Source organism: Amphiprion ocellaris, chromosome 14 (genome assembly GCF_022539595.1).
Source record: "Amphiprion ocellaris isolate individual 3 ecotype Okinawa chromosome 14, ASM2253959v1, whole genome shotgun sequence".
NCBI lineage: Eukaryota > Metazoa > Chordata > Actinopteri > Pomacentridae > Amphiprion > Amphiprion ocellaris.
Window position 1 is genome coordinate 6,944,628 of NC_072779.1, and position 18,080 is coordinate 6,962,707.

Here is an 18,080-nt window from a genome sequence, read left to right on the forward strand (position 1 = left end):
AAATCAGCTGAATGGATGATGGCAGCAAAGGAATGCGGAAGAAGAAGAAGCTTAAAATAGAGCAGCAGATTGCCCACAACTCCTACTGTTAGGAAATATTTAAACTCCAGCACCCCTCTTACAGTACAGAACATTTACTCTAAGAAAAGTTCACCCACATCAAATAGACATGAGTGAGCTGAGATTCAACTCAAGGAGAAGCAGACACATAGAAACACTTTTAGCTAATGTAAAAAAAAAAAAAAAGCATTGAAGAAACGTTCTTGCTTACAATATTAGTGAATTAAGCTACTTTCTCTGTAGGATTAAAATTGTTCCACTCATCTTTTGGCCCATGAAGGCCAACATAAGACTGTGAGGAATTATATTTTTTACTTACTCTCAATGTACAGCACACACACTGCTTTACCCTTTGTTTATTACCACTGATATAGGCACGACTACGTTATGAGTCTGAAAAGATTCACTACATCTTCAAACTCTTTTGCAACACATTTGCACAAAATGTTGAAAGGGGCATCACAAACATACAAATCCTTAGCTATGGCATCACTTCTGGCTCAAGTCTCCCAAAGGACCTTAAAGACATCATTCCTATTGTCTCTGATCAAATAAAAACAGAGGAAGCCGTTTTTGAAAAGGTGGAAGTGGTCGGGTGCTGAGCACTGACTGTAAAGCAGTAGCGGGAAAGGGAAAGCTGCACTGCCATGCAGCGTAATCACTGACACCTGCAGTGTAATTCCTCCTGTATGTGTGCCTCAAACAGAAAAAGACAGCAATTTATCTGTGTGCATGTGCACAGTGGAGAGAAACTGTGTCTGGTTGTTGCTGGGCAGTGCTCACATCAGTGTCAAAAATCTCTAGCTGATCAAGAAAAGCTGTCACACTCTAATAACCTCTGAATTCCTGCTCTGATCTGACCTAAATACTTAGTTGACAATATCAACATTTAGTCTTCTTGATGTGCTGTTGATGTTTTAATGTTCTAAATGTAGCTTATACCTAAAATGATAGGATAAGAACACAAAATTTTGACTGAATGTGTGTATAGCTCATTGGTTAAACTATGATTATTTAATCACACACACAAATGCGGCAAAGTGAAGAAGAGTATATTAATAATGTTCTCTGCTCTAAAAAAGGCTATTATGTATCCTCCCTGGTCAGTCATTAACCAGGAACTGCATCGTGCCTCGCAGCGTTCGGCTTAAAAATGAGCACAGGCCTCTGCAAATGATAAACTTCTTATTACTTTCAAGTGTCTCTGAGAAGACAATTACTTTTGTATTAAGGACCCCCCAGAGGTTTGCAATATGATCTAGTCATGGTGAGTTTAACTGGATACTGTAGGAATTCCTCTGCACAAGAATAGTACAAAGCTGCAGGCCATTGAGTTGTATTTGTGTTTGCATATGGCTTTAGTCTAAAAATGGGCCGTGCAAATTCACAATTTCTGAAGCGTATCCTTTTCAATCTTTGGTATGTGTATTAAAATCTGAGAACATACTGGCCTGAGTCTAAATTCAAATGTGAAATAATTACAAAAGGACTTAACTGGGTTTTGTGAAATAAAAAGTTATGCAACGTACGACGCGTCTTGCAGAGAAAATACCATGCATTTGTGCAGAAGTCAATAAATATTATCTGATGAAAGGAGGCTCAGAGATGACCCAGGATAAGGACACACCTGATCAAGGACTTTGGCATGACACCAGAGCTCAAGGATCAAAACAGTGACATCTTGCATCTTTAACACCTCCACAAAGCAGGAGCTAAACTTACTCTGAGCAAATGTGTCATAACTTCAACATACAAGGGAATTACAGTGACAAAAGAAGGCCAGGGTGAAGAATGTATGAAAGGAGAAGAAGCACAGAAAGTGACAAAGAAGAGATCCGGCCCTGCAGGAAGCTAAAGACAAACACCACACAATAACAAATGACCCACTTCCCGTTTAAAGGTGGGAAAAGTCTCAATGACTCCATCATTATGGAAAAATGGTATCCTTAAAGAAGAAAACTCTATTGTTCTTAGGTCCCCAGCATCTCCTACAGTCCAGCCCTCATCTCTCAACTGCCCCTAAAGACAGACTGTTAGCAGTCTAAACAAGACAAATACCATGCTCAGTTTGGTCTTCACCTGAAATTCAGTCCTGTTTGCTGTTTGGGCAACATCTGTCACTTAACTCAACAAGTAGGGCAACAGTTAGTTTGTTGTCCTGACTGGTTAATCTACCAATAAGTCTCTCCACTCATAGATCGTCAGTTCAATCATTAATAAATTTTGAATTTTGAATCTTGAATTTCCCTCGGGATAAATAAAGTATCTATCTATCTATCTATCTATCTATCTATCTATCTATCTATCTATCTATCTATCTATCTATCTATCTATATCTATCTATCTATCCTAGTCATATACAATTGTGAAAAATGCATCTATTGTCAAAACTGAGGCCTTCAAATTATTCCTGAAATATGTGGTAAATATATGTATGTATGTATGTATGTATGTATGTATGTATGTATGTATGTATGTATGTATGTATGTATGTATGTATGTATGTATGTATGTATGTATGTATGTATGTATGTATGTATGTATGTATGTATGTATGTATGTATGTATATATATATATATATATATATATATATATATATATAAAAAAAAATTACTGTACAAAATTTTTTTTTATAATCAAATCTAAAAACAGACTGAGATTGTAACAACTGTGGCCATATTTTGTTGTGTATTCAGTCTGTTTTATTTTCCTATATTGATGGTCATTTCATATTGTGTCTCTGCCACCCGTGATGAGGCATGAGAGACCGTGACTATGAGTAAGTTTCACATCATGTGCCAAGGATGTACACAAAAGAAGACAGCAATATGAAGAAAAAAAAAAACAGTTCTTCTACACTCACACAATGACCAACATTTGTTTGACCGAGCAATAGGAGCTACAGAAACGGATTACACTTATCTTTTCATTTTGGAAGCATGGCATGTGTTTAAGGCTGGTTCATGCTTTAAATAGAGTCTTACAGAGTGTATAAAATCCCTATGGGAATGTCTATAAGCCAGAAACAGCATAGGCTCGTTTTAAGACATCTACTGGCTGCTTTCTACCATATAGCTGCAGGGCACTTCATCAGCTGAGAGTCTCTATCAGTTAACTCAGTGTCATCTGGCCTTGCCAGGCTACTCTAACCATCTCTGTCATGTTACATAATGAGCTGTGGTCTGACCAGCTGACCACAGACACATAACAAAGGTATTCACCCACGTTGGCCCCTCAGCTGGTACTGCAACAGCCATGACACTGTATGACTTCACCAGGAGTTATCTCAGAGAAGACTTCACAGAACATGTATTGTTCTTGTACTAGAACCAGTCACTGATTAATCGTACCACAGCATCTACATCATTCACAAAGTGTAACTTTTTAACTGCTAAATAGGTGATCACAAAAATGTAACAAATGCCAATATCAGATTAAACACTGCTGAGAAGAGAGACCACGTGAGGACAAATGACATTTAGAAACAAAATGTATCACAACCATTAATAGGAACATCAAGTGGGTATCATTCTGTTTTCATAAAATCTAAAGACGACAAGATGTAAAGCGAAACAAAGAAGTCCTACCGCAAACAGACAAATAATAAAACAATGAATTCCTTGTACAAGACGCTGTAGATTTGCATTTTCCAAATATGTATTTCACTGCTCATGGAATGTGTTAATTCTGGTAAGAGGTGAAAGCTGTTAATGGACTTATCACACCTTATACAGGGTGGTGTGGCATAAAGGCTATACGATATGACCTAATTTCCTTCTTAGGGGTTTTTAAAACTTGCATAAGGTGACTGTTGTTTTGCCCCCTCTGTCGGTCTATTTGTTTGAAACGGAAATAATTCAATTTAATCTTCATTTCCTGGGGTTTATGTGGAATCTGTTAACTAGCATTAATGGTAGATGCATTAGTTTGGTGTTTTTAGTTTAGGTTTGCTTGGGGTCTTTGCAAGTAATGTCATGATAAGAAAAGTTGGAACTATAATCAAAATATATTCCAGAATCACTTCAATATGACAGTTTTAAAAGTTTCCCTCTTGCAGTACACAATCAGTATGTGGTCTTCAACACCTTTTAGGTATTTTAGTGCTCTTCTAGAACTGCTAGCACGGTGATAGACTATGTTCCTGTTAAAAGTGTCGTAGACAACAGCGGACAGTGAAGCTTCTGACCTGACAATTTCAACATCTAAGGTTATAAAAACCCAAGCATGGTGCCAATATCCAATAGCAAGCCAAACACCTGACACTTTATGGTAACAACGTGCATTATCACTGACAGTATGGCTGGCTTGGATGCTTGGCAGAAGCACGTGGGAAAGAATGTGCTTGATAAGCAGCTAGGTCAGGTACAGCAGGTAAAGGAAACAGGCTGCTATAATCAGTACCCAGCCCTCAGTTTGATGCTAAACATGCAAATATTATTCAAAGATTCAAATGTCCCCCTGCTTACTTACTTGCTGTTTATGCAACACACCCGCATCATGGGCTACTGAGAATGTTTGGCTATCAGTTAAGTTAGTTAGTAAGCAGTGGCATCACCAGTCTTTTCTGTGCACGGATCTTGAGGACACTGCTGGGTGTAAATGTTGCTTTTATGGGATAACTGACATTCATCTGTACAACGATCTCCCCGGTCATATGTTGACATCTGTAGTTGGCAGATGAATATATCTGATAAGAGGACTATCTGCAGGACACTTCCTGGTCGAGCAAAAACTGCCATACAGGAAGACCAGAGCAACATAAACCTGCAGGGTGACATTCGGTTAAGCAGTAAAAAGAGAATGTTTGAAAGTCTCAATTTTCGACCACAAGCTTAGACGGTATCAGAAACTCCTCTCTCTCTCCTCTCAGAAACTCTTGACACTGCTTTTTTCTACTTTGCTATCTAGAAGTTTTGTTGACAGGAAAAATATGCCTATCATGAAGCTTTGTTAATTCATAAGGATAAAGTTTTAGTTGAAATACCTGTTACATAATAACATTAAACATTTAATCCTAGGGAAGAAGTGCCAGGCCAATGATATGCCAAGGGAAATTTTTGTATTAGCACCAATCATGAACACATGAATTCAAGTGGTAGCATTAGCACTGACAGAAAACACACTACAGATTTAGTTGTTTGTTTAATCTGATATCCTTCTTCTTGCAACAGATGAAAGTGCTACAGCTATGGCTTTGGCTTACTCAGCCCAGACAAATGGTCTTCATGGAAAAAATACTTTATCCTTCTTCAGACCCAAAATTTCTACATCGACACACTATCCTGTTCCCTTTCAGGCTACATAATTAGAACTGGGTGTTTTCCTTTCTCTCAATTGCTCGACCTCCTGGGGTGGCTAAAGTCAGGTTACAGTACTAAATGACCTGTGGAGCTCCAAGACAACAGCATTCCTCGTCTGGCCTTATTGCTCCCCTGGACCTGTCTAATATGAGGCAATTACAGGCAATGAATGGACAGCTGTAGAACATAGAAAGTAATATAAGCTATATAGAGACTAGTTTTGAAGGAAAATCCACATTCCAGACTCAAATATATACACTCCCCCACTGCTACCTGCTTAAACACAGAGATGTAAGCATTAAGGAAGACCCCTTCACCATCCTACAGTTTTTTACTTATCTAAGGTACAGATTGAGTCAGGAAGAACTGAAAGTCTGTTGCCATAAGATGTAGACAGAGGACATTTGCTGTCAATAACTATTTGCTTGCTTCCTATTTACTTCTATTGAAGTCATCTGGCTCCCACACAGGTCAAAGCTAAGTTTTGATGCACTTGTTTGCATCAGATTATCATACTATCTGATGCTCTCATAGTCTGTTTATAGTTGCTCTGATTAATTTCGAACGAGAAGGTACATTTTTTGACAGATAATTTCGCCTTTACTCCTCTGTCATGCATTTATAATTCTAGCTGATTTTGGTAATCTCAAAAGCATACTCTATTCCCTACTTTAGCCTGCACCTGTGTCTGTTATAGGGCCATTAAATTAGAAATACATTCAACACACACTAAAGCCCCATTGTATTTTATAAAGTCACAGATGCCAAATTTATTTCTTAACCAATAAGTAGAGCAGATTTGAATCATGTGTGCAGCCTGTGGTTATTTTAATAGGCCACCAGTAGAATAACACATCTCCTACATGCCTTGTTTTTGGTGAATTTTATACTCCACAAAGAGCAACACACATACATAGCCACTGATGTCAGAGGAAAAGGCTTACTGACAGCAAAAGTTATTCATGCAAGGAGCTCTTGCTCGTTACATGGGCATGACTGTGACATCATGTCTAGAAAGGAAGGAGAAACAGTAGAAAACAAAGAGAAATACGAGGATGAAAAGGAAAAGGTGTAAGGAAACTAGGTCACTGTCCACTATCTAATGTGGTGTGATGAAAGTAACAGACATGTCTCTAATCTCTCCTTTTATACCTGCCAGGATGCTTTAAGGAGCTTGAAAAGGACACTTGGGATACATGATACGCTGCCCTGCAGAGCGACAGCTTTAGGACAACAAGGAAGCATTTGCTCGGTGTTGCGCCAGAGATTTGAATTGCAAAAGAACCCGCCAGGCAGACAGAGGTACTGTGTGAGAGCAAACGGTTAACATTCACATTGCCCACTGCTCCCAACATGGCTGACGCTGAGGTCAACAACAGATCTGAGCCAAGGCAACATTTTTTGGAGAAAGGAGATTCAGATTTTTAATCCACTTGAGGAGAGTCCTGTTGGGCACTGTGACCTGCCGGGTCAGCTCAACAGATTCCAAATGTCAGCTGAAATTAAAGAAATCAAAGTGCCCAACATTCTCCACATTTTTGTTTTCGGGCAATGAGTGCAAATTATCAGGAGCGCCCACCCTCATTAGCCCACCAGATAAAACCAAGTACAAGTGAAGATCCTTAACCAAACAGTGTCTTGGGAATAGAGATGCAAGCAGTGACTTGATTAGTTGAAACATAAAAATCCAGTGGCGTAAATTCCAAATATTCACTAGTTAAAGATTCTCAAAGGAGGTAGACTTGTCCCTTTCTGTATTTTTTGCCATTTTATTGAAAAAAGAATTTAATTGAAAAAACAATCTGCACATTTAAAAGTGAGAAAAAAAATGGTGCACAGCAGTCCTACCTGTGGGTAGCAGGTGTCCAACATGTACAATCTCCTTGTAATATTACTATTCCTCCAAATCCAGAATTTTATTGCCTTTGACAGCCTAAGAACAAATCTCAGTCTCTTTTTTTTCTTTGTTTGCACTCCTTCTCATTCCTCTGACACAGACCAATATTAAAACAGGTGAGGGTACTGACAGCTTTCCTTCTGAGAGATGTGTTTCTACATTTAGGGTGTATCTTTTACCTTATCTGCTTTAGTAGATGAGATAATAAAATACCTAAGATAAATGATTACTTTTTAATTATTGACCTAGTTTGGTTTCTGTGGAAACATAAAAGTAAACCACATAAAAATCTGGGGCAAATCAACTGACTGCTCTCACAGTATCATAAGTCCAGAGATCACTTTTTGTCTGACTTTCAATTCAGCACAGTGCGTCTGTTCTTAAAGACTTTGGGTACTGAGACAGTAGTGTACTTCAGCCACCAGGCAAGTGCTAAAGAAGTTTTTAGACTTAAAAAAATCAGCCTGACTGGTGCAGAGCTGAAAACAGCAAACACGTTGCTTTCTGCCCTTTGAAGCATAATGTGATATGAGAAAAAGCCCAGAGCACACCAAAAAACAAGTGACAGGATCGCATCTCTCAAGGTATCTGATTTTGTATAGCCTGTCATTTCTGATGGCCTGAGCTTTTAAGTTTATGTGGAAACAAAGAATTTACAGCAGACGGATGACCCCTGACGAGATGATACTACTAAGCAGAAGTGTATTGCATTTTTTTTTATTGCCTGTCACAACTATAAACCGCCATTTTTCATACCCATAAAAACTGTGGGAAAGTTTGAGTCCAGTACCTAACAAACCAATAAGTTGCCTCGTCACTCCTATTAATCATTCTCCACGCCAAGTCTAAAGAAACACAGACGAAATCTGGTTTGGTGGACAGCCTAACACCAGAAGTTTTTAAATATTTAAGTGTCACAATCTCAGCTTTCAACATGTTTCATAGTGGATTTTCCATTTGGACTTATTAAACAAACAAGTGCTGCTACATTTTTAAAATCACAACAGTAAACAACACTTAAAGCAATACCTGTTCCACTCAGCTACTAATGCACTGCCAATTTATGAGTGTGTCCCATGAGGACTGTTAGCACGAAGCTAGTTGTGTCATTCATGATGCTGTCATAAATTAATTACAACCAACAATTTTTGCACGAACAGGCTGATAAGTCTCTCAAACTAAGTAATCCTGGGTAAGCGCTTTTTCTCTGAGAAGTTTGCTTTACGCTGCAGAAAGCTATATAATGAAAATAATGTAACAATGACAAAGAAAATCATCATTTTATCCATAACAGCATAGTTCTTTGGATCATGCAACGCAGTTACAACTTAAATTGAGCCTACTGCATTCATCCCACCGCCATCTGAGCAATTTCAACTTTAGAACACACGTCAGCGCTATCGAAAGAACAAATATGTGTCTAATGTGCTCATAATTACAGAGTCACACCTACACCTCCGGCTATAGACGGGAGGCAGTAGATGATCTCCCATTGTACCAATACCTCTGCTGAGACAAAATAGTTGGTGTTAACTTTTAATTGTCCTGCTTTTGAAACATATACAGTAACCTAATAGCGCTGATCACCGTACTCAGGAGTCAAGTGATTTCTAATCTCCATTGTGTTTCCCAGCACCAAGTCTGCCACCGTGGTTAATTTTGGGGAGCTGATCACAATGGGCTCATTTTACTGCTGGCAGCGCAGGTTTCTTACCTCAGAGCAGGGGCAGAGAGGGGGGTCAGAGGACGAGGAAGGGTGGCGGAGGTGGTAAGGGGGGGTTTAAGACTATAAAACAAATCACACAGAGATTACATTTCCCCAGAAAACAGTGCAACACACTTTGGACTCTGTAGCCCTGTAGAGTATAATGGAGTGTGGTAGTGATGTGGAATCACTGGTGTGACTACTGGGGTAAACAACAGTGGTTCCTCTGATGTAAAGACATTTGAGATGAAAAATACGGCCTCAGTGTTTTTGCTTCCACAATTATTTAGCTTTTTTACACTGAACGATTATATAACTGTATGTCTTGGCTGCATGGACGGCACATTAATGGTCTCAAAGGTCCAAAGGAATCAGTCAGATTGCATGTTAATTAGGATGATTACTGGCAGGCAAAAGTTTAAAAGTTCTGAAATTACCTAATGAATGCAAGTGATGATTGTTTTCACTATCAATGACTTAGCATGGTATTTTTTCAGTTAATAGCTAATCATACATACCCATAAACCCATAGATATTGTGTTTTAAATCATGAAAAACGCAGAAAAGCTACAAATACCCTTATCTGAGATGTCAGATCTTGAGGATGTTTGACACCTTTTCACTTATTTTGCTTGAAAAAATCTATAAAATCATAAACTGACATTTAAAATATGAGCAGATTGTCAATTAATCAATTAACTGAATCATTGTTTGAGCCTATTTCTCTAATTTATTCCTTTTATTACTATTATTACTATTATTATTATTATTATTATTATAACAACTGCGTCACAACCCAGATGCTGAAGCCATTCCAGCTCTGACCGGACACACAGACACCCACAAAAAAAAAGAGACATCAAGCCTCTACTTCCAGCCATGTCAGACAGCTGTAAATGCCCCTTTTATTAGCCAACATCACAGCCATATTAATGTGTCCGAGGCCAGCTCAAGTCTCAGTGACAACCCCTCACCCACACCTTTTCATCAGGGGCTATGAAACCTGAGAAGGCCCTCCAGGAGACCTGCCAGCACAGTGTATTATAGAGGTGTGGTGTGCACACAGACAAAACACACACACACACACACACACTATAGACTGACTGCTGCTCCGCACACAAAAACGGATGAAGAGATGCTCTGTAGTCAAAACTGCAGTGACACTCAAACAGTCTAACACACCCAATGTTCTGCTGTGCAGGCTGACAGAGACAATATTTAAAGTCATTATTTGTGATCAGATTTCTGTTGAGTAGGTTGCTTTTAAGTTTGTACTGATGGATTTTCTGTCAGTGGCATCATTTTGGTTTTTCAACAATTGTGGCTGTTAACGCTAATGCTAACTGTGTTTGCATTAATAATTAAACTAACTAATAATGAAATGCATTATTTTCTGTACAGCAAAATGTGTGTTTTCAATTTAAATAATGATTGAGTAACCTAATTTTACCAATCTTTGATGCAGAGAGAAACAAAATGAGATACTTAATTGTACACAATTCAGCAGGTCAATACTTCAGCCAATATTTGCCTTTCTTGGATATATTGGTATTGGTTTATATGTTGTCCAATAAGTAACAGGAAACTTCAGTACACAAAAGTCCAACTAGTCTTGAGGTGATTTTGTCCACCATAGAGCTATGACCATCTGATATTTCATACTGCACTCTTTGAGTCCTGGTCACAGTTCTTAAAAACAACAATTCTGGTGTATATTAGAGATTAGATTTCTAAAAATTCTAAATATTGATATCAGTATCAGCCTCACAAATCCAGTCTTGGCTGGGCCACACTTTAAAGAAACCAATGAAACTTGTGCAAATGTCTGAGAATCTCCTAACGAGAATCTCCCTTCAGGGTTTTTGGTATCACTATCAACCATTTGCCTCATGCACGCACACATGCACAAGGACACACTGGACACTTTCCTGTCAATGGGTCCACATTATATAGTTTCTCAAAAGGTGGTGGTAATACATCAAAATATGCAGCAATGGGCAAGGAAATGCAGGAGAGAAGAAATTTGTTTGCATGAATTAAAGTTATGTAAGTTTTAAAAGCTTACAGGCGATGAAATTGGTTGTAATCTTTGCTTCTCTAAAAGAAAACAAAATGACTTTTAACTACTCTGTGACCATACTACGCTTTTTAAAAAAGATATTACATAGTACATTTAAGATGCTTTTATTGTTTCCTCTGTATCTCCCCAAAAAGTAGGGAAAGGAGCAGGATATAGTCATAAAGCCTGCCTATTCAAGTACTCACACACAAGCACTAATACCTACATGTCATATGACACTGCCACATCACAATGGGGGTCTTATAGGGCCATACAATAGACTAGGTGTGGCCGTGTCAGAGAACCAGAACAGGCAGACAGACGCATAACTATACACACTTTCCAGTCTGCCCTCAGGGGGTCTCGTTTTAACCAGTGATAACCTCTGTCAGCCATTTTTCTCCTTCACATCCATATATTATATGAGATTTTAAGAGGCCTTTCTGCTCATCTGACAAAAGAAGGAGGGTCTGACAATAGCTCACAATTACAGATGAGTGAGTGGTTGGTCAAACCCAGGTAAAAAAAAGACAAAAGCCCCCTGCCCTTGCCTGCAGAAAAGAACCCTCGAGTAACGACAGCAGATAGGAAGCAAGACAAAAGGTAGAGAGCTGGAAAGACACCAAACCCTGTATAAATTTGGTGCATGGATGAGTAGGATTCGAAAAAGTTTGTTTCTCAAATATAGAGCATTTTGAAATCAGCCAGTGGAGGACCCCCCGTAATGTCTGGAATGTCAGCAACACATGAGGAGGAGGAAGTGTGAACACACATTAAACCTGCTCCGTGCACATGCTGGTCAAAGTGAAGGACACGTGGAGAAATATACATACATCCTTCAGAGGAAAGCACTCTGTTAGGCTCTGCACATTTTTTACAATAAATCAGTGACAGCTTTAACTAAGAGGGACACGTTCTCGTCTAGGTCAGTACCTGGCACCAAAAAGGGAGCAGTAAAAGGATAGATATTACTTATATTAACAGATGTTTTGGTGTCACTTGTGGTAAGTAAAAACAGGCTGTAAACACAACCCGCTGAACTTAGCAAACACTTCCATACATGCACATCCAGCAGTCACAGAGCAACATTCATAGTCATCTGCAGTCAAGTTTCTGGCCACCCAAGAAACAATATCCAGCATTTTTTGGTCTTTGCAAACACCTGAAGCAAAAATCTGCCTTTTTAGCTACTAAATGCTTCCCTATGGCGGTGTTGGCTTTGAGAGTTGAGCTGCATGATGTAGCTGAAAATGCTGACAAGAGTGCTAAAAGTGAACCAAAACAGTAAGTCAGTGATCCGCAAATGAGCCAAAAGATGCTTAAACGCTCTGTAGAGCTGCGGGAGATTGCGAAGGCGGCTGATGCTAAATAACGGATAATAGCAGCTTTAATTCAAATGCTGTCCTCACAGTGTGGATGGTCGAAGTGTATGAGACTTGACCTATCTACTCATAAGTTCTGTGAGTGTGTACTTTGATGAAGTGTTTATAAATTATCATTAAAGAGAAACAACAAAAGCCATCCATTCCAGTCATAATTCACACCAAAGTATCCAAAATAACCACCAACACTGTCTGTTAAATGACAGCAATGTCCTCTTATGCGGTAACCAGCAATCTTTTTCGCTTTTGTCAATAAAATACTTCAGAAAAAGCCTTTCTGATCATGCAAATCCAATTGTAATCTTGGTATAAAAACAGTAATACAGTTTATTTGATCAAAGCCTTTACTTTTCTCATATAAACTGTCTTAATATGATGGTAACTTCTCCTCATATTGAGCCATATCACCATCTATGACTCCCCCAAAAATACAACCCTTGACAGGTGTTTGCTCTTTGATTAGCTCGAATTCTACCCTATCTATGAAGTAATGTTAAAGTAATGAGCACTAACTGATGATTTTGCCTCAATAATATGCTATTTCCTCATATTCAACACTAAAAAAACTCAGATATTCCTTGTGTTTTCTTCTTATTACTTATTAATCCTGGAAGAAAATTTTAACAGGAGTACACGGCCTTAATCAGGCTTTTTTCTTCTTTCTCTGAGCTCTTACATTAGAGAATCCAGTGATCCATGCTGAGTTCCTTATCAGCGTTTAACATCACCTTCCTTACAGTTAATGCAATGATGTCATGCCACCTAAGCTAAACACCTCAATGTAACAGTCATGCTCTTTCAAATGAGCACTGATCATCTTATCAACCTTTTCAAGGACGTTACTTTCATAACAATCCTAGTCCAGATCGCTACACACTGGGGTCACTAACCTCCATGCCAGCTAGAGTTTAATCATTACAGTATCATTTGATGCACGGAAGCTCCTAAAGATTAACTAATGCATGACATAACCTACAAAATTTATCTTAAATGCATCATTCACAGTTGTCAGAATTTAATCCCCCTCAAATGTTTGATCATAACGTATCTGACGGACTTTGGTCAGCAGAGAAGCTTTTACTTTAGCTTCATCAAACAAGTCTGATAGATTATATATATTTCATTTAATCCCTCATTACTACTGTTACTGTAATCACTGTTACATTGTTAATAAAACACTGCTAGTACTTATTTAGAATTCATATTTAAAACATACAATTACAGCTTCTACTCTGAGTCAGTTATCTCCCTGTTAAAGAAACGGAAAGCGAATTCCTCATTCCAAAGTATTCATTACATCAGCTCTTTCCTTCACAAAGGTAAGACATGCTTGTTTTCCCTGAAATCAACAATGCCAGTGAAAGTCTCACGTCATGCAGGTACACAGAAGGAGGGGAAATACCGACAATGGCGTGGCACCTCCATGACGGGAAAATGGAAATAATACAGGTAAGAACAATAGAAACCAATGAGTTGTTAACTGATTTAAAACTCTGACACCTTCCTGCTACATCCTCGTCTATTATCTCACTCTGACTCCTTCAGTAGAGGTCAAAGTGATGCATAACAGAGTGATAATGATTTAACAGCAGCAGCATTAGGTGATTTGATAAGGATATCTTGAACTTCTAGCTGTTTTGTCACTGGAATTTAATGGGATTTTTCTGTATAATCTCATTCCATTTGGATCAATTTCACAAACTAAGTTTCTGGTATGTTATTACTTCTGTGGGGTTCCTTATCGCTGCAGAAAAATAATGTGAACCCATTTGAATTAACCGTCACCCACAAGACCAAGGCAGTTCATCCTTGTCGAGGTGGGTGGTGTAAAAGGTCACAGAAAGAATGTAAACTTCCGAGTCAAAACGCACTGAGTAATTTTCCACTGCTTGAAAAACGGCAATCCCCACCAAGTAAAACAACAGTCACATACTTTCCGAAAGCCCCTGTTCAGTCCCTAAAACCAGGAACTGCCACAGCATCTTGACAAATTAACAACAATGACAATGCTTTTTTTGTTTTTTCTTGTCTTTTTGTTTCCTTAGATAAAGAGACAGTGAGACGGAAGGAGACAGAGCTTAAGACAAAGCTCATGTTTCAACACCCAGGCTAAGTTTACATGTACGGCCCATGGCTTTGTGACCCTCCTCTATTTTATAACCTTGCCTTTCTATTTGCTTCCACCTTTTGTTTCCGGCTTCCTTTCTTCTTTAATCCTCCTGCAAACGCAAACACCACCTACCCTTCCATAATGCATACCATTACCTGTATGCAAAGATTGCCAAATGTGTGTATTGCCACATGCTTGCTTGAGTTATCATGCACTGTTTAGACATGGTCAGCCATTCATATGCACAGTAATATACAAGCATAAAGTGAGATTGCAATCAACAGGTGTCTTACTTTTATCTTTGTGTATATACTAGGGACAGACTGGTTATCGGCCTGGCTGATTATCGTGGCTGATATCTGGCATTCTCTCGATTATTCGTATCAGTATTTTATTTTTTATTGGCCAATTACTGAGAAATTAAATGCGCTACTTCAGGTCTCTCTTTGTCTGTAGTCACTCTGTGGTCTCAGAAATGTCTCTCAAGCCGTTGCCACAAACCAGGAAATTATCTACTCTCGCAGCGGCTAAGGCTTCGCTAATGGCTAGCGGCCAAGTTAGAAGGCAGCCACAAATTACCCTGAAACTGAGTCTGGAAATCAATAATTAATAATGCTTTAAGATATGGATCTTAGTGGGCAATAAAAGTAAAAAACAAACAGTCAAAGATTAAGAAACTAGAGAAGAGCAGCGGGTGTAACTGCAGGAGTCACACTGACCAATCTCAGTGGATCCCACATAAACAGCCAATTCAATCATTCCTATTTCTATTTAGAATATTCAATAATAGTCAACCTTGTCAATGAAGAAGTCTAGTTATGAAGGACAGGTTCGTGCTATCACATGTTCTCAAAACATTACAAGTAATGCATATTGGTTCCAGATGTTAGTTATCGGCCTTTCTTGATCACCAATAATCGGCATCAGAAACCCATATCGGTCGATCCCTAGTACATACGCATGCATTAGACCTATATGAACATCCATCCTGCACTAACTTCTGTCCTGCAGCCTCCAGGTCAGACTCTGTGGGTGCAGCAGACTTGGGTCGGGTCAGCGGCCTGATCCAGGCATCCAGCAGCAGCACACAGAGGGTCCAGTGTCCTTTTCCTGCTCCCACCATCTGACCAACGCACCGCATGAGTGCTTCAGTTTCAGCCACTGCACAAAACACCAGTGTCCAGTTTCCCCTGAAGCAACCCTGCCACAGCTGTGGCGCCTTTTGTTCCCGCTTTTAAATAAAACATAGCCAGCTCATTAAGTAGAAAGGCCTTCCTGTGCATAATTCAGAGCCAGGTATCAATTTGAGGCAAGGAGATGAGGTTGGGGAAGGACATTGCTATGCTGTTTTCACAGTGACTGTCAAACAACAAGCACCACATGAGTAATGCCCGACACAGAAAGTATGGCAATGGCAATTGAATGTGGTGATAACAGTAGTTAGGGTTGCAGTCTGCCTCTCCAGACTATTACACTATCCATTACAGGGATTCTTCACCATCGCCTTATCAGTCAACTGTATTACTCAGAGCTTAAGGTAGAGAGTTTGTTTTTGTCTGACAGTCCAAAATCCAAAAATGTTTACGGTGGAAAACTTTTGTGACATATATCAACTCATCAAATGGCTATGTAGTGATTTACAGTGGAATTCGTTTCAGCACTTACAAACTAATAAGAAGAATTGAACGTGTGTAGCTAGTTAAACTTTAAAAATAGGCAAACTATAGCATTAGAAGCTTTACAACAGAAAAAAATAGATTAGAACATATTAGAAAATTAAACATAAAAACTACATTTAAAATATTAGAATATTTTTGTAGCATATACGAGCTTTCCAAATGGCTGTCTGTTCATTTAAAATTCGTTAATCAGCAAAAGGTGTAAGCACGTACAAACTATTATGAATAAATGAACATGTACAACTAGAGATTTTTTTTAAAATAGGCGAACTGTAGCCTTTGGAGCTTTACAACCACATATATAGGTGTAAAACTAATATTTATAAATAAGAGCACATCTACTGAATATGAAAAGAAATGCTAAAAGTCAAAAAGGATATGAGAATGCTAAAAAAAAAAAACTAAACTACTATCAAGGGCTATTGCTAACTAACCTTATGTCCTGATAGAAGTGAACTAAAAGCAGCCGTAGTTTGGTTAAGGTTAATTTATTTTTCCTGCTGACAAGCATTACAACTTTTAAAACCACTCTCAAAAAGAAACATGTACGGTAAAGTGTTATTTTCATGGTTATTCCCTCACTATGTTCACTATAAACCAACAGGTTGACAGTTGACAACCGAAACTGAGCAGCTAAAGCGATACTAGATGCACCTGCTGCCCCGAGTACCCTTCACCTACCTGCCGATTCCCGGTCGCTTCGTGCTTCTCCCACTTGTACTCCTTCTTTCCCTCGGGTTTGTTTCCTCTTCTTGAGTCAGCGACTGTTTATAAAATTACCTAAACTCACAGAAACAGTTCTCTAGTTGCCTGGCGTGTCTCTCAACCTCTGGCAATGAGCTTTTCCTTTTCCTCCACTCGCTGTTAGCTTACCTTGTTCCCTGGAGGCAGCAGCGGATGAACGGTAACGGAGGAGCGAGAGGACCAATCAGAAGCGGCGGAGGGCGGGCGCATTGGGAAAACACGACATCCCATCGGTCGGTTCGTGTTAATGGTGGAACAGTGGGAAAAGGCGAATTTCCCTTTATTGTTGTGAGATTTTGCAGACCAGTGAAAAGAGGAAGAAACTGACCAGTGACAGTTTTAATTTATTATTAACAGAAACATGTGGCTCAATTAAATAATAAAATATGAATAGTAAACTAAATATTGACATATAAAATTTAACTACAAAAAAGTATGTGGAAGGACCAAAAAAATTGAAAATAAAATGTGAAAAGTATCCATGAAGCACTTTAGAGTCTACCTAAGAGTTAATGTTCTCAGGGCAGCGTAATGTGGATTGAAAGGAGCTAATCATTTCTAAGAGGCTCTGCAATGCAAAGCTATATAAACTACTTTGAATACTTTTGTTTCATGCACAGAAAGATTAGGCGCAATTTTTTTGCTTATTGATACTGACAAACAACTCAGGCGAAAGTGTTTGGATGGTTCAGAAAGTTATGAACAAAAATGGGTACAAATTCAGAGCTAATCATGTTATTCAGCCATTATTTGTTTGTAGTTTCAACACAATACAATCACAGAATTATATTTAAGGTTTTACAGCCCCGGCACTACTCTAAAATAACCATAAATCATATCTAGATAGAGTAATGACTACTTTTCTATGTTTTAAACCATCAACTCAATCTTAAAGCCATCAACTTACTGATTATTTTTTTCTGTAATCAAGCAAACCTTCAAAATATCCCTTTTAAGACTGTTTTATTTATATTTCAGTCTCCCTCCTTCCTTTTCATGTTTTGATTATTGCATTGTTTGTGTTAATTGTAGCTGCCGCTGCTACTAACAATCATAGGGATTAAGATGACAATCCAGTGATTATAAGGAGGAAACTGAAGTGGTGACAGTAGCAACTCATGACCACATGGTGGCAATTTATTC

The 18,080-nt window shown here is 38.7% G+C and overlaps 1 protein-coding gene across 3 annotated transcripts in view; it reads right to left on the minus strand.

Annotated features, from left to right (window-relative positions):
* The window catches only part of shroom1 (shroom family member 1), a 33,843-nt gene extending 16,773 nt beyond the window's left edge, over positions 1-17,070 (minus strand). For all 3 annotated transcript variants that reach the window (XM_055017350.1, XM_023286868.3, XM_023286870.3), the window contains exon 1: positions 16,875-17,070. The gene's annotated coding sequence lies outside the window, so the exon portion shown is untranslated. The remainder of the gene's footprint in view (positions 1-16,874) is intronic.
* Positions 17,071-18,080: the final 1,010 nt, after the last annotated feature.